Below are 17828 nucleotides of genomic sequence, written 5' to 3'. Positions count from 1 at the left end.
TTAGAGAAAAGGAAGGAGAGCAAAAAATACCAATAAACTCCCCCTTTCACCCTTGTCCTCACCTTATTGGCCAATATTTCTTGTTTTTATCAAATATCTGAAGAATTCCCCTACTAGACAGAGGAGAAGACTGAAAGAAGGTAACTGATTTCTAAGTGCATCCTATCATGCTTTTATTTGATAAATTAAGATCAATTTTATATATATATTTCTCCCATAACAGGCAAAATTGTAGTTATAGACATAAAAGTGTCTAGGACCTGCTACTTTTATTGGCTTGTTAAATGAATTTTGTTAGAGAAGAATCTAGATCTCAGAAATCATTTGTCTTCAAATTCCTCCCAGTTTTTACCACAGAAGTACAGTGAATCACTAAGTATTTGAGCTGTTTGTTCCCCTTCCTCACCTCATTGTGTTTGACATTAGATTAGGAGTGCTGTGAACACCACATGACAACAATACTGACCTCAAGACAGGGACCTTCCTGTGCCAAGAAAAAAAATTTATAATCTACATTTCACAATAAGAAAATTAAGTTTCAGAAACATGAGACTAGTTGTACCTTTCTTTGCCTATATTCTATTCTTCCTTCCATCCTATTCACTAATTTATTTCCTCCTCAGTCTTGTACTCCATCTCCCAAGCCTTCAGTGACAGCTTTTAGAACCTTAAACCGGTCTCAGTCAATAGGTTGAGCTCAGCTGCCAGATCCACGGGATCAGAAAGATCAGAACACATTTATCCAAAGTCCAAGTGCAGTTCCTTATTCAGACAGCTATGCTGCCTGCTAGTTATTGGGTGGAATTGAAAACAAAAGTTATATTAAAAGACAGCAGGATCATTATTTCTTCTTTCTGCCCCACCTCCTCAAGTGCCTGAGGTCATTTTCCACAACAAAAATGAAAGCCCTTCTTGAAAGTGTTTTTGTGCTAAACAGCAGTGGTTAATTTCTTGCAACTAATTAGTTATTCAAGTGAAAGTATAATGATCCTCCAACATGATTGAAAGTACTTCAACTGAGTTTCCTGCTAACAGCATACTTCTAGAAAAGATGCAATAAATCAGCAGGGTTATGGAAATCTTTAAACAAAAGCAAGTCTATGACAGGAACCCATTAAAGATACAGCCATGTAATATTTATGCACCTAGCTGACTTGTGCTTTTAACCCAGCACTTTCAGCTATAGCTTTTTAGCACCTGGGTCGTATTCAGTAAGAATGAAATTCACCCTATCTGCTAAGAGCCAGCACAATGTCTCTGCTTTAGGTGTTCAGAGTATAGGGCTTAAGGGATAGAACTTCCCTCCAAATGGAATTTCATCCAGATATTTCTAAATAAAAATACAAATAGAACACCTTTGAACAGCACAGAAAATGTAATCTGTGAGCCTCAAGCTCCCTGATTACCTTTAGCAAGAAAAGAGGCAGGCACTGACACAAGAATGGTTTATAAATCCAGGGAGGTATTGATGCAGAAACAAAACTCCTCAGAATAGCCAGTATCACCTATGATTGTTCAGATCATGATTTGTGATTAGGAGTGGTTACCACCATGGTGATAGGGGATCTCTTGAGACTTTTACACTAAGTCCTGACTGTGTAAATTGCCATCCACTTACTCCTGAACCTACTAATTCATTTCAGAATTTGTATTTAAATGTGTTGGGTACTGCAGAAAAGCAAGACCCTGTGGCTGAAAAATGCATTTTGATAATGTTTGAGGCTTCTGGGTGCTACAGATGTACTGATCTGTTTAAATCTCCAAAACAAAGAGATATTTCCCTTTCTTTTTTCACATTATTCTATCTGCAGGTATGCTTGCATGTATTTTTAAGCTACACAAGTGCACATGAAGCAAAGAGAATTGTTTAATGTCTTAACTTAGTTGGCTGTACAGGCTTTTCCTTATCCCATTCACTCATTTACTTCATGGCCAATCTCCCAGTCAGTCTTCCCACAGTTTTAAAAGACAGAATTTGGATTCACAAACCAATTTGAGATGAGGACTCAAATACAATTTCCTGGCCTACCTTTCCTTGCTGTAGCAAAAGGCTGCAAAAAAGGGAAACCTTGCTGCTGTGAGGTTGGGACTCTGGGAGGTGGGAATTGAAGGACAGAGAAAAGGAAACCAGACATCACTCCCCCTTCCCACTAAAATCAACTCTGTCTTCACGATAGGTTTTTGGGCCAATGACCACTTTCAACTCACACCTTCTGTTGGAAAAATAAATTAGGAGTCCAGCTTTATTTTGTCAACAGAAAGTTTAAAGTGGTCACTGGAGCAAAAAGCTTTTCAAAGGGTAGATGAGCTCAACAAGGACAAGGAGGAGGATGTTGAGAAAGCCACAAAAACACAGGCAGATTACAAACCATTAAAGGCTATGCCATTTTTCAATAATAAAGATAAGGCCTTAAAACAGTTCTGTAATTTGTATCTATTTATTTCTTTAGAAGAATATGTATTACTTTAAAAAGCCTCTGTCAGAGCAGTAAAAGGTATTTTGCGTTTGTGTGTGTCGGTCTTGACAAAAGAGCCACCAGTAAACTGACTAGGCATTTGCTCCCTGAATACATGGGATTATGCTTCACATTTGTGCTGTAAATCATTGGATCCTGTACAAGTAATTGTACTGCAATGGGTTTTGCTATGCTAAATATTTAAACTGTGTGCCCAGTCCTTCAAAGTCTGAGCTTATTCTGTGTTCAGAGCTTTTTAGAGTTGAGTCAATAGCATATTTGTTTTGAATGGCTGCTCCTAGATAACAGTAACAAAAATCCAAAACTTGTTTACATCATTTAACATGCCTAAGAGCTTAGCCTGAGACATTAAAAAAGCCACACAACAAGCAAACAGAAAAATGCAATCCTTTAGAATAGTCTCTACTGGTGAAAAGAAGTTACGCCATCAAAAAGCAAAAAGAACATTTTGCCAACTCTGGACCAAGAATTGCTTTGTTTTTAAACTGGAGCAATGACTGGCATAAAAAGACTTCAAGGAATTTCCTCTTCTCCCTGAAGATAGTCATGAGCCTTTTTACTGCCCCAGAGTTTGTGTTGTAGTGATTGCAAGGAGAGGTGCCTCTTGTGGGTCCTAAGCAGAAGCCCTTGTTTATCAGAGTGTGCAAAATGTGGAAAAGAGTCAAAACAAAGCAAATCAGGCAATTCCATTAATCCTGGGAAAACTGTTCCCATCTGAGCAGTACCTTCAGCTCTAACAGGCTCTAATATCAGCTGTGTAGCAAATGCCCCTGGCCTATTTTCTTAACTTGAATTGCTACCTTAAGAACAAGGCTTCACCAACATGTACACACCAACACCCATGGAGTGTTCTACACATTCTCAAACTGCATTTGTGCTCTAAATTCTGTAAAGTAAGGTGATGCTTTTGGGAACAAAGATGAAGCATAATTTCTCATCTGTTTCAAATGATACATGAAGAATACCGAGGATGCTAGTAAGAAATAGATTAGCATACAGAATTTTCACAAAGGAAAAAAATGCAGAAATGTCAAAATACAATTACAGCAAAGGAAATAATGCAACCAGGCAATGATTTACCATCCACACATTTTTAGAATCACAGTTCTAATTGTTAGAATCCAGTGCAGAGTAGTAGACACAGTTTTTGAAAAAACAAGCCTTTCATATCTCTACACTACCTTGAGAGCTCCTGATACCTAATCTGGAAGCAGACAAAACTCAAAAAGGTGCCTCTTTTCCAGTGAAGACGTGACTTCCCCTCCAAGGGCCTGGGGCACTGTGCCTCAAATGCTAATAGCTTGAGTTGTGTGCAATAGCCCTATATTGTTTATATAGCACTTCACATGTTCAAAGCACTATGAGATATCAGCCATCACTACACTTTTATGAGGCTGTAAGTATTACCCACTAAACATCAGGGTTCAAATGACTTGCTCTTGATCAAAAGAAACTTTGTGCAGCAGGACTATAATTATTTGAATTTGGTAATTCTCACAGACCATTCCTATGGCAACACAGATTGAAGAGGGGGATGGGATATTAAAGCCAATTGCTATCGCACTCTGCGCCGGCAGCGAGATGGACACGTGGAGGATCTCTTAAGCAAACCTACACTCACAGCATCTTTTATAGAAAATAGTAGAAAATTATTAAAAAAATCAGGAGCAAAAGTTAAACAAAAGGTTTTGAAAGCCCACAAGCATGTTTTTCTGTATCTATCTATTTAACATATTCACTGTGAAGAACATAAAAGACAACATGCAAATGGTACTGAAGTACTCCAGAAATCCTAAAAGGGGGTTCTGAATTCATTCTGAAGCAGTTTAGGAGGTTTTATACCAAGATTAGTAGGTAACTTAAAAGCAAGTCCATTTTCTGCAGAAAAAGAACTACAGTCTCGTGTCCTATGGCTGACTACAGTAGGACTCAACTTTTAAAAATATAGAATGTTTTTGCTCTCCATTTTTATGCATATGTTCTTCCTATGAAAATTCAACTATGCTGACATTTATATCGCTAGTCTCAAAGTATCAAGTCTCTGCTCCTGAAAAAGAATACAAACACAAAGGAGATGCTGAAAAACAACCAATGTATCCACAGTATATATGACAGCCAAATAAAGGCTTGACATAAATGCTAAACAGGATAGATGCTGAAGATTCTTCTCTTCACAACTGAAATCGCTTGATCCAAAAACCCTAACACTGAGATTGAAGACAGAATAAGAAAACTCTTATCCTCTGCCTTTCCATCCTGTGCCCATCCTATCCTACAATATTGTCTTTCCCACCTCTTACATTTTGCCTCATACACAGCCCTGGTTTCCACACACACCATATGTTTTCAGAGCACAGCTTCACAGTTATTGGCCTTAGAGCCTTGCCTGCAGGGTCACGTGGGAAATAGATCATACTACCAAGACAACAATGTAGACCACTACACACAGTCCAGATTCATCAAATAAGAAAAGGGTGCCTATTTAAAGCCATCACAGGAAAAGGGGGAGGGAAGGAAGGAAAGAAATTCTCTTCAAAGGCAGCAGTGAGTGCAGAGAGAATTACTAACAGAACCATTTGTGTTTTAGCCAGGTTGATCATGTTGCTGTGAATATTTACCCTCTATCTTACAACTTTCACTTGGCATTTTTCAGGTACAGGCTACACAGAACTCTATGCCAGACTATGCTTGCAATTGCTACTGTTTTGATTAATATTGTCTGAAAAATTGAATTACTGAAATATTTGCTAAAACATTAAAGTTTAAGTATAGCATCAATAGGTGAGCATTACTTCATGGCTATTAATGTAAGAATCAGTTACCATACTCCATCTACTGATCTAAAGAACAGATGTTTGCATATGATTTATGGACACTGAAATATGTGCATATCTTCCATAAATAGTAATGTGTTCCAGTAACCAAGAGTAGAGAATTGTGATCCATAAGATTGGGAAGTTGCAGGCAGTATTAGAATTTATTTACCAATTTCTTGGCTTTAAATAAAAAGCAAATCTCATGGAGCCAGGGCCTGAATCCTGAATGCTGGAAAAGTGCTTACAATGTCAAACAGGACTAACAACATGCAGTAATAAATTGCAGTTGGGCTCAAATGGGCAGACACAAAAGTCTGTTTAGAACATGAGTGTAACTATGATTTGTTAAGTAAGAGTAACAATTTATATTGATTGAGATGTAATAAATCTAAATAGTAAGCAAAAAGCCAATATTACTGTGTGTACTTTCACATTAAATATGGGCTTGGAAGTTTCTTTAGTATCAAGATTTAACAAAATACCAATCAGGTAGAACTCTAATGGGCATAGCACATAGTTTTGAGCTCTGCAATTAAATTATTTCTGGAAGCGCAATCAAATATCTGATTGAACTAATATCACTGCTGCTTCTCACATTTGTTCTGTTCCTAAATTAGCTTGGCTAATCAGTATCCCACCTCATAGCCTGTGTTGTAAACATGTAATATTAGCTGATGGGTTTCATTTCAAGAGCACAGTCAATTTTTGGACAGCAAACTTACTCAAAAACTTAGTCAAAGTCTACAAACATACAAAACAGCATGTTTGGAGAGGTCACAGTTTCTGGGCCATCAGAACACTGATAAGACAGTGAACTTCAGATGACTCTGTGATGGCTGTGCATGTCAAACAAGTTTGATTTAGTTTAAAAACCAGTTTTGTGGAAAATATTTCACCTCGAGGTGTTTTCTGTTTTTCCACCCTCTTATTCTATGAGCAAGAACCAGGAATGTACAAAAAAAGCAGCCTTGTAGAATGGAGAATTTAAACATGGCAATCACAATTTTTTGCTCCTGTCTCAGGCTGGCATGCACTAGTGCTTCAAGATGTTATGCAGCTGCTCCTCTTCCCCTGAGATGGCTGTACTCCAGTAAATGGTGAAATACTCCCTCAAACTTTTTTTTCCAACAGAGGTTAACAGAGATGTTTCCATGGGTCTAAGGCAACATGAAAACATGGTGATTGTGTGGTTGGGTTTCTTGAAAAACACTAGCCTTAGATTTACTGCATTAGGAGCTGATGCTACACTCCAACACACTGCAGAAACGACTGCAGTTAGTGTCTGTAGAACACAGAGTCTTAGATTACAGTGATTGTTACTTGATTCTGTTCTTGCAGATTTTTAGATCACAGAAGAAACAAATACTTTTCATTTTGTCCTCTTGATAGCTGCACAGATTCTTTGCTTTCAGCATATAACTCAAAGTCATCTAAGAACAAATTGAATTTCTAATAACTACAGTCAACTGGATTTAATTCCTTTCAGTGGAAGCACAGCAGTGTCAATACTTACTGAGATTTAGTATTACTGCTGATTTATTGAAAGTAAAATGTCAATACAACATGAAAATTTGTCATTTTAGAAAGGTTTAATAAAAATGACAAACACAACACAAAAAATTGAAAATATAAGAACCAATAACTGATCATTCTAATTCACTTTTTTCCAGATGAGTATCCAGGTGTCAGCTGGTGTAAACCCAGATGCCACTGACGTCAATGGAGCTTTCTCAGTTTACTCTAGCTGAGAATCTGATCCCAAGTGTGCCTCTGCCATTTTTAGATGCTGCTACTGGAATTCACTTTTGCAAGACAATTAAAAAAACACATCTACACATTGCATTTCTTCCTGTCCCCAAGTGTTTAACTGGAAATCTGTTGACAGACTGTGGGAAAGGGCTAGTGGGAGGTGGAAGTAGCCAACAACTGCATCCATGAGATAACTTTGCAGTATCAGTATGAACACTGTTCCGTTGTCTTCCTTTTATACAAACGAATATTTGGCTTCAGAAAGTTTTAACTCCACCTTCCACTAACAAACAAATCCATGTCAGCAAAAGAAAAATGATGCTGTAACCCACATGAACTATCTACCTCATAAATTTGCTAACATTTGCTAACACAGCCTTTTAAGCAGTACACATAGATTGTTTTAATGCACCATTAGAAAAAGTACCTAAAGCTAGAAGAGCCTCAAGGCTGAGTTCTGTGTATTCACCTAAGCATTTGTTCCTAAGCCATCTCCCTGCTGCACCAGCAGTAAGAGTGGTAACAGTTCTAAGGCAGCTGTTTGAAGCGGCCTGCAAGCCAGACTGCGATCTGGCTGACATCTTCCATATCTCATCTCATTTGTGTGGGCAAGAGAGGAGGAAGAAAGGAAAAGGTGGGGCAATAAGCAGGGCAGAGTAGTACTTGACAGCTTTTCCAAACAGGGAGAGGGAGCTTTTGCCTCTGTTTTACATAAGGCAGTTGTTAACATGAGTGCATTGTATAACAGCTTCCCAGCATTAACCACTACAATGAAGCTGGAATGTTGGTCTTTTGATTCCACGTAGCAAGGTCAAAATGGGAAAGGTAATTAATTACAACTGAAGATGCAGCTCACATAGTATTGAAATAATTGTCTATTTGTGCAAGCACAACAACCATATCTTCAATTTAGGTCAGGCCATCAAGAGGAGGAAAAGGACTGAAGACTGAAGATGAGATGCTCTACTTCACACAGTTGCCCTCTGGAAGGACTTGCAAAGGCAGTCACTTAAATTAAGTACAGGTCATCAGACAAGATATCTAATCTATTCCTAAGACAGGCAGCTCTTGCAGTCCAAATCCCCATGGCCTTTGCAGCGACACGATGAACTACTTCCTCATGTACCTCTGTCAATTCACGTTAGGTTGCAGTTTTTTTAAAGCGATATTTCATGTACATCATGACCCTATTGCTCAAAGCAAGGAAAGTGCTTTGGTTTATTTATGACCTACTAACCTTAAATAAAAAAAAAATACATCCAATCTGAATGTTCACATAAGCCTGCAGATCTGAAATAAAATTTAAAATAAAGCTGGCATTTGTAACAGCTAGCTAAGCCCAATAAGGGATTTTAAAAAAATGAAAACCAGATGAAAGAAGATGAAAGCATATTTACCCTGCATAACCTGCACACATCAGGAATCAGGGCTGGAACCCAGAAATACCTTTTGTGCTTAGGAGTTTCAGCCCATTTCACAGGCTAGGTGACCAAGGAAATACTGAGGATTTCCATTATGGGGGGTGGGGAGGCATTAATAACAACCTGTGAAAGTAATTCCTTCCAAGATGCAATCCACCCAGCCACAAGCTCTACACAGCTCCTCTCCTTCCCCTGCACCCCATCCTAATTGCCAGATATCAACCAGGCAAGCCCCCATACTGAAATATGAAGTGACAGATGGAAGCAGGGAATAAGGGCACAGGAATGAGTACTGAAAGAAATGGAGAACAGAAAACAAGCTTATAATAGGGTAGATCTTAAATATGAGCAACCCTTAATCATAAAGTTAATTCATTTGGCTAGAACAAAGTTGAACAGATGCATGTAAGACTGAGTTGGAGAGCCTTATTCTCTCATCACTCATGCCAGTGTGCAGAGGTCTTCTCCTAACATTCATGGAATTAAACCTTGGAAATTTCACTACAAATGGAGAAATAAAAATAATCACAGCTAAATATTGGCAGCAAATATCCTGTGCTGCTGTATTGGGAAAGGAAGGTGGGCTGCTACATTTCATTAAAATGTATTTGATTTAGCTATATTCATAATCAAAGTGGCCTTCATAAAACACATCTAATCCACCAAAATAGTTGATTCTGTTCTGGTCTAGTTCTCCAGCAGGCTATATTAATGACTTTTTCTTTTAGTTGTATTAGATGGAAAATGCAGTTGAGTCAACTAATGCAATAAATACCTCCACACACAGAACAATTAGTTGAAAGAAACAGTTAGGACCAAGTCCTTGTCATAGTGCTTGTTTAGAAAATAGGCTGGGGCAGCACACTGATCAACTCCAGTCCTTTAGTGTGGGTTCCCTTAACACAAACACAGACAAAACCCAAACATTTATAAAGCCTTATAAATAACAACGGATGGGAGAGGGAGAGAGTAGAGGGCATCGTTATCCAAAGGATAAGGTAAACAAACAACAATTCATGTAAGTCAATGAATCTGTCATGGAATTTCAGCACAGTTAGGAGTGGACCTAGCAGAAAAGAAATCTGACAAGTTGAGCTTCAAGAACACCTGCATAAGAACTCTGCTCACAAATGAAAATAAGGTAAAATTTCTGGATTACCATGTTTTGTCTTCTTATCTGGCCTCTAAAATTCTTCTGCAACACAAAACCTACAACCTTAATTTTTAAGTATTATTTATTTTTATTAATAATTAGGACAATTGAGTTGGAAAGCTCAGAAGGTTAGGAAAAAGTGCTGTGTTACTGTGGAAATTTTTAAGAATAAAGACTTTACTGTGTGATGATCAGCTGAATGCGTACAACATGCTGACACAAAAAAAAAAATACAATAAATACAGGTCAAGCCTTGATATACAGTCGCCTTTTTTCCTCCTGAAAACTATCACAACAGGTTCTGCATGTGTGAAAATTTGTAAGGAAAAAAAGGCCTTCTGTCTCTGAGATATTTTTTGAAAAATTAAGCCTTCTTTAAAGAAAATTTATTTTTATCAATCCTCAACAAGTTTTAATCCAATTGAACCATGTCAATAGAAGAAATTTTGTTCAATTGAGCAATCTCTAATTGGCAACACTAATTTGTAAAACTCTCAGCCAGCTCTGTTCATTTATGGGATCTCATGTTTTGTTTTACTGTGAAGTTCAGTCTTGTGAAATAACAGACAACATTAATCCACTCGTGCCTGAATCTCTAACCTTTATTTTTAAAGCCTGAATAAGAGAAACATATTTTCCTTTCATAGAAAGAAGTCTGGAAAACTGCCAGCTCCTTGCAGAAAGACTGAAACATGATCTGCAGAGAAGGGTGTTGGTGTTGGTAAGAGAAAAATGATTCAAGTTGCATCATCTGTATAATTAAAATCACTGTGTGAATTTTGATTTTCCCCCCCTACTTTCAGACATTTGAGGATGCAGTCAAGTCAATGGAGTTCTGTTGTAGTGGTTGCTTCAGTGAACATTCAACGCTGTCGGTGAGTTTGGAATTAAAGTGAAAACCATCGACCGTTGATTGTACCCTCCAGCTAACCATCCTCCTCCTTACTTCATGCTTTCAGGCCTTAACACCGAAGATAGCAACCTAACCATCTTATGATGTTTCTCCCTCACCCTGCCAAGCTTTACAAAAAGGTCACAATCAACATTCATTGCTGTCGGTGGGTTTAACTATGTGGACAAGCTCACTGAACAATGAATGCAACTGTGGCCCCACATTGTACAGTTGCTGTTGAGAGGAGCAGCAGCTCTGAAGGCAATAGTGAGAAGCAAACACTTGTTATAAGCTACAGTTTTCTGATCAGAAAAATAGTTGGGGGTATCCACTTTTTGCTTGCTTGGTTTTGAATGTGTTTAACTTAGCTGACTAGAAAAAAAAACTTGCTGCCTTTTTCTGGAGTATTGTCCTCACAGGATTCAGTACCATTGAAAATGTGAAAATTCTTATTTAGTATGTGTGCAGAAAAAAATAACAGGATAGGAAGCTCTGTATATCCACTCCTAAGGATTCTGACATAAGAGAAAAGAATATTTAATTGTCATTTAATTAAGCATTGTTGAAGAGTTCAAAAGTTTATTCTATACTTGTCATGACAAATACAACTGGGAACAAATGGGATTTAAGAGTTATGGATAAAAATGTTACATCAAAAAATATTAATTAATTTTACATTAAACTGACTTTAAGAACATAAATACTATTGCATTTGCTATTTTTAGAGATCTGCAAAATGACAAAGAAATGTATATCCAGAAATAATAATGGAAAAGCAGTTAAATTTTAAAGTTGCTGTAAACTGAGTACCTATGTCACACTCTGAGTTTTGCAATAAGAAAATAAAGCGTAAATAAGCTCACAATTGTGTTCTTATTTCTTTGTAACCCTTTATTAACCTGATCAGACACACAAAAGGACCAGTCTACATTTCTCACTTCACACAATCATCCAAGGTAAGTTCTACCTTTAGACTCAGTGCAACTCAAATACTGTGCAGCAGGAATTGCTTACAAAATCAGGAAAACTCACAGCATATCATCATATCACTCATATCATTCTTCTCATTATGGGAATGTTTATAAACAGTACTTTAGTCTGATTATTTACAAAGTTTCCTCAGCACATTAGTCACTTTAGTCTGTGTACTAAGCTTGCTTGGTTTATCCGTGTTTCTCTGGGTAGGAACTGAACAGCAGAAAAGTGTCAAGGCTATCATGGGACAATACATCTATAGCCACTCCTGGAACAGTTATCAGTCTAATTAAATGGTAGGAATGCATTTAGCAGTTCAATCATGAAAGAGATCAGTCCTCTGTCACCTGTGAAACTAACATTTATAGACTCAAAAAACATAACCTCACCAGCAATATCAATCCTGAAATTATTTGGACATTATTTAAAAGTGGTGTTTGGGAAGATTATCTTTTTTCATTCTAATATTTACTGGAGAAGAACCCACATGCTCTGTTGCTCACTGAATATCCTGGTCAGAGACAGAAGAGTAAAGTATTAAAAGGAAGAGCTGCTTTGGATAAATGATTTCTCAGCAACGCTGTTCAGAGATAAGCCTGTATCTTTATGTTTACCCATTTCTACAAAAATGGGAATTTGAATTACTACAGACTTACATATTGCAGGGAGATAAAGATCATATTAAAAGGAAGACTCAGAGGTATACATTCTGTCTAGTAAGAGAAAATTTCAAATTAAGTTATAGCTAGTATGTTTTTGCTATGAAACAAAGTTCTTTACTGAAACTTAAAAACCAGCTCTTCATTTTGCAAAACACTTATTAATGCTTGTTACAGATGTGTTATGTGCCTTTAACAGAAATAATACTTCTCGAAAGAGAAGAATCTGGAATTTCTCAACACTGGGAAGAGCTAATGTCCTGGAACATGAGTGGCTTCTGTATATATGTTTTCTCTGCTAACTGATAATGCCTGAATGATTAGCATTGAGGAGGGACAGACTCCACTGCAAGAAAAAGAACGTTACATCCTTTTTTAAGGCAGTACTTTCCCTCAAAATACACATCTCTCCTGATTTCAGGCATCATTTTATTCCATATACTTACTAATGGAAGAAGAGCTATTCACATCCTACTAAGTCAGGATGCAGAAACCTCAGCCAGCATTGACCTAGGCACAGATAGTCCAGTCTCATTGCAAATATAAAATATTTCCACCTTGACTGCAAGTTTTTACAGGTTTCTGAAGAGAAGAATGACTTTTTAATGGTGCCTAGCATGGGAATTTATCAGTGATTTTAGTTACACCATGTTTTCATACAGAAATGGAAAAACGTCTCCTTAGTGCACAGATATGTAGTACTTCATACAACCTGAAATCAACATCTACAGACTAGTTACTTAATATTCACTGGAAAACAATTCCATTTTTCCACTCCCCACAAGAAATGCTGGCTTGCACATGTGTTTCCTTATGCTGTAAAGCCACAGAACAATCCCAACTTGGCAATGATAACTGTGATATACTGTGGAAAGGTTTCACGGTAATTTTCATGGGTTTTGTTAATAACATACATATGTACTCAGTACAATGCCCACAGGCCACAGAAACATTCTAGAAAATTGCTCCTCATTGTCATTGTAAATAATTCACTCACAGCAATATTTTTAGGTCAAGCATATCAAAGTTGCAGTAAATGCAATGGACCTTGACATAATAGGAGCACTGCTTTTACCGCAGTGGAGGAAGAGGAGAGGGAATGCACTTCCCATCCATGAGAGATCAGCTGCTGCTCCCCAGCGTGCCCAACACTGTGCTTGAGTACAGCAGAGGTGGTACTAAGGGCTTGTTATGAGGTTTGGAGTTGCTGGGATTTTTAATTACCTCTAAGTTCTTTTTTTCTCCCTGGCTTCTGGCATAAGATGATTTAAAACATCCAACCCAACAGCTTCTGTATCAATTCTATAAATTCTGCTCAGCAAGTACAGAAACACACTTGGTTGTACCTCTAAAACCACAAGTCAAAGAGTTTCTATGGTAGAAATAGATATTCAGGACCATGGCAGGATGAATATGATAGACTTGCTTTTTGGCACAGCTGACACCACCGCATTAACATCTCTTGCTTTACAGATGGTGAAGTGACACAGTAAGTTAAAGAGTTAAATATAGAAGTCATTTATAGTTGAATAGAAGCAGTATCTAGACAATTTTAGACTCCAGCCATGTCTTTCTGGGAAAATTAAAAAAAAAAAAAACAAGAATGCCCCTGCAATCCTGACTTTTACCTCATGTAAATACCTGGTTTTCTTGCCAACCACCTTTATTTTCCCTATTAACGTATATCTTTGTTCCTTGGCAGAGTTACAATGGTAACCAATTATTTTTTCAAGCATTACAGAATAATTTTTACATCTTGCCTTCTCTTTTATTTAGGTTTGTATTATTTTGTTTGAACTTTAGTTTTTTTTCTTCCCATACATCCTCCTTAAGTGCAAGTGCCAGAAACTTAGACCACATTCCAAAGAGCCCAGCCAGGGCTAGCTGAAATAGTCTGATGTCTCTTTATTTTACAAGAAATCACTGATCCTTTTCAGCCAAAAAAAGCATTTGTAACGGCACCACACAGTTAACACTTTTAAATTTATGTGACATTATTCCATAGATACAGTGTCCACAAGTTCTTTCCTAGTTTAAAATAGATTATTTTATCCCCTTGAAATGCACCACTTCCAATTTTTTGAATTTAAGAGGGTTTTCTTTTCCATAATATAGCTCCTACTTCCCCCCCACCCTTCCTAAATCACTAATATTTTGAAAATTAGTGTCAGAAATTACATGGTAACACATAGAAGTGGGGATGAATTTAGAATACAAGCAGAAGCATATCATGATTTAATTTTTAAAAATTAAACTTTCCATTGTACTGCTTTTCTCCCACATTATTTTAGGAGTACAAACTGAAAAGGAGGCAGCAGAAGCATAATGATTAAATGTTCCTGCTGTCTGCACCTAAAGGGTATTTACAAGCTCAGTATTTCCATGGCTGTGGTAGAGCCTTCACTTCATAACAACCAGTAATCACACACTGGATACAAATATTCTGACAAATACACTTAACAGAAGGTTTATGTTTGAGTTTAGCAATTATTGATCTGAGGAGGAAATGGGGTAAATCTTCAAATTGCACAGCTTTCAAATACAATTCTTATGAAAACTGACAGAAATGCCCAGCTTCTACATCTTATGAGCCTGCTTTGCATTGCCACTAGAAATGAAAATACCCTCCTCCTCCTCGATTTGGATATGAACTAACACCAGAAATTTAGGGAAAGCTTCAGGTACAGAAACTAATCTACACAAGCCAGGAGTTAGAACAGAAACTGTCTGTATTTCAACCTAAATCAGCAATAATCCCCCCAGTTCTGCAGACAGTCCACATTACATATTTTTATCTTTCCTGATTCTACTTCATGAAATACAGCTGCTTCCAACATAGCCCTAAAATTTTTTGTTTTAACAAATCTGCTTTAATCTAACAAGTTCACAAAGAGATTATAATGAGACCTGATGATATAAATTTCTGGGTTGTGTTTTGTTTGGTGGGGTTTCTTGTGAGTGTCTTTTTAATCCTTTTTTTTTTCCACTAGGAATGTCACACTACTCTTTATGATGAAAAAAATGTGAAAAATGGACCAGACAGCACAAATCTATGATAGCAGTGTTTAGAAGGTTCAAATGTCAGGTCAGGTAAAGAGGAGGGAGAGCTGGAAAGCAACATGTGCCTGGCTTTCAAGATAGTGGAAGTTTCATTGCACTCCAGAGAAATGACAGTACACGTAAACTGCATATCTCAGCTACAGTGTCACCTCTGGGTACCAGCAGCTTGTCCAGCTCATCATACTATTCAGCTAATTGATTGCATGGATCTATTATTTAGGGATTAAACAGTTAAAGTATTTTACCACAGGCATTTTGAAACACCGAAACAAAAAGAAATACAAAAATATTTGTTTTAGCTAGCGAGAGTTGAGTCCAGGTGGTTGCCCTCAAAAGTCAACATCACCATCTGATGTGTAAAACATTCCTAATTATCATAGAGTATACCCCACACTAATTACTCTGCTTGCATCAAAATAATGAGCCGTGGTAAGCCTCAGTTCATGACAATAGATTTACATTTAAATGCCATCCAGTTCTCTCAGTATCAATATGCTGCTAGTTACCAGACTGACAGACATGATGAAATGAGACTCTCCCACAGACAGGGACAGTGAACACACTTCAGGGAGGCCACAAACTGCTAGAGGGATAACAAAACTAAAGGAACTTGGAGAGACATTCAGGATATAGCTGTAGGAGACAGCAGGAGAAAAAAAGACATGACTTTATAGACAGCAGCCAGCTGTGGCCTACAGCAAATCTTAAAAGAAATCTTTGTAGACTCCCCAGGAATGCCTCTGTACATCCCCAAAACAATCGCAGGAGATTGTTCCAGAAGTTCATGTGGATCATGGTCTGCTACCTAATGAATTCAGATTCTCTGCTGGTTTTGGAGTCAACAGTTTCAGTGAAATTATGCCAGTTTGTACAAGCTGAGGATTTGGTAAGCCAACACACAAGAGAACTGTAAAAGAAGTATGGTCCCACACATCCTACACTAAGGGAAGAAACGCAGAGGTAGATGTCACTCCTGGGGGAGGAGGAAGAGAAGAAACAAAATAACATGTACTTGAAAAAACACACGTTTCCACCTCCAGAGAGAGCATTTCTGCCCACAGACAAACTGTGGGTGCCCCACACAAACAGCACTTGGACACTTCACTACTCCATTGGTGCAGATTACTGCTTTGCAGGTACAAATAAGGAGCTTCAGAACACAACAGGCAGGAGAGTATTTTTGGGCAGAAACATCTCACCCACATTATGATAATCTGGCCTTTGCCACCACATGACAGTCTCCTCAGCTTCACAAAGCTCGAGCTATGTGGGTGGGAAAGAGCTCACAGCTTATTTTTGGCTGGCGATGGCTCCCACAGCACAAGTGTATATATTTGAAGCAATGGCAGCCTGTTTCCTCTCTCTCCCCTCACATTGTGCACTTCCATCATTTCCCATTATTTTGACACAGAACTAGCAAAGTAAGCCACTCATTGGTTACATTTGAGAAAAAAAAATCCAAGTAAAACATTATCACATCTTTTAAAATACCTCCTGTCACAATACCCAGGAGGTTCTTTATTTTGGGTGCTTTTTGGCATCCCTCTCTGGCCTAGAGCTACATATGGACTTCAAATGTGTATCAGCCTTCACCAGACATGATTTATGTTCTGCACAATTTAGGCAATGCAGGTACATGTACAAATGCTGCTAAGTGCTGACTGCAAGTGCCTTCTGGAACTAGCTGACATGTATCAAGAGTGAGATAACCAAACCACAGGTCTGCTCAAATTGAATACCACAATCTGACTGTTAAGAGTGAATTCTAAAAACAAAACCAACCAAACAAAAAAACCTCCTCTTCTTTCATCTCTCCATTGCTACATCACCCATCCCATCAATGCCTTTTGTCCTTTTGTGGATGCAGACAAGCACTTAAAACACTTCATTCTTGCAGGAGAAAAATAAACCAAACCAAAACCAAACAAAACATTATGTTTCCTTCCTCCTTACACAGATGCCTATCTATATGGGAACAGGATTTCTGCTTTAAACCTTGCATTGAGATTCTAAGGCATTGCTGTGTCTATAGCTAATTATTCAGGAGCATTGCTGAGGAGTAATCCAAGTCTGAGACATGCATGCCTGTGCAGAAGGGTTTGTTGCTTGAACTTAGGAGTGTGCCTTTCCCATCTTAGCATCTAGCACTAGAGGCTCCTCTCTACTTAGGTGAGCACCAGAGTTATATTTTCCCAAAACAGAAATCTTTCTACCTCATTCATTTTCTGTGAGGGCACCATCAGATTAGCTCAGTATACTCATGACAGATTTGCCAGGAGGATATACTATCCTTTGATGAACTGAAACTAAAAACTGATTTAATCAAAGTGCCTACAAATAATAGACCATGTTTTAATGACTATTTGAAATTCTCAAAACAGATTATTTTGCCTTCTTTCTACCACAAATAAAGTGTAATATATAACAAGTGTTTATATATATATAAGGTCTACAAATAAATTTTGACTTGGATCCCAGATCAGTAAGATCACATTAGCAGCTTCCTGCAGTTGAGGTCACAGGTGCTGGCACCACTATCTCCTCTAAGAGGAGGACTTGCAGCTGTAAGGCAGAGAGAAGAACTCTCACTTGCTGAGCAAAGAGCTCCATATCTCTGCATGGCACC

General features: G+C 37.8%; 1 long non-coding RNA gene across 13 annotated transcripts in view; it reads left to right on the top strand.

Annotated features, from left to right (window-relative positions):
- Positions 1 to 11373, top strand: part of LOC129124010 (uncharacterized) — a 61691-nt gene extending 50318 nt beyond the window's left edge. For 4 of the 13 annotated variants that reach the window (XR_013183232.1, XR_013183233.1, XR_013183228.1 and 1 more), the window contains one exon: positions 6964 to 11373. This is a non-coding gene — a long non-coding RNA (uncharacterized LOC129124010). The remainder of the gene's footprint in view (positions 1 to 6963) is intronic. The other 9 variants (XR_013183235.1, XR_013183229.1, XR_013183238.1 and 6 more) reach the window with 8 other exon arrangements.
- Positions 11374 to 17828: the final 6455 nt, after the last annotated feature.

This window comes from Agelaius phoeniceus, chromosome 8, assembly GCF_051311805.1.
Source record: "Agelaius phoeniceus isolate bAgePho1 chromosome 8, bAgePho1.hap1, whole genome shotgun sequence".
Classification (NCBI taxonomy): Eukaryota; Metazoa; Chordata; class Aves; order Passeriformes; family Icteridae; genus Agelaius; species Agelaius phoeniceus.
Note: the sequence above shows the minus strand (reverse complement) of the source record. Positions and strands in the feature narration are given on the sequence as shown.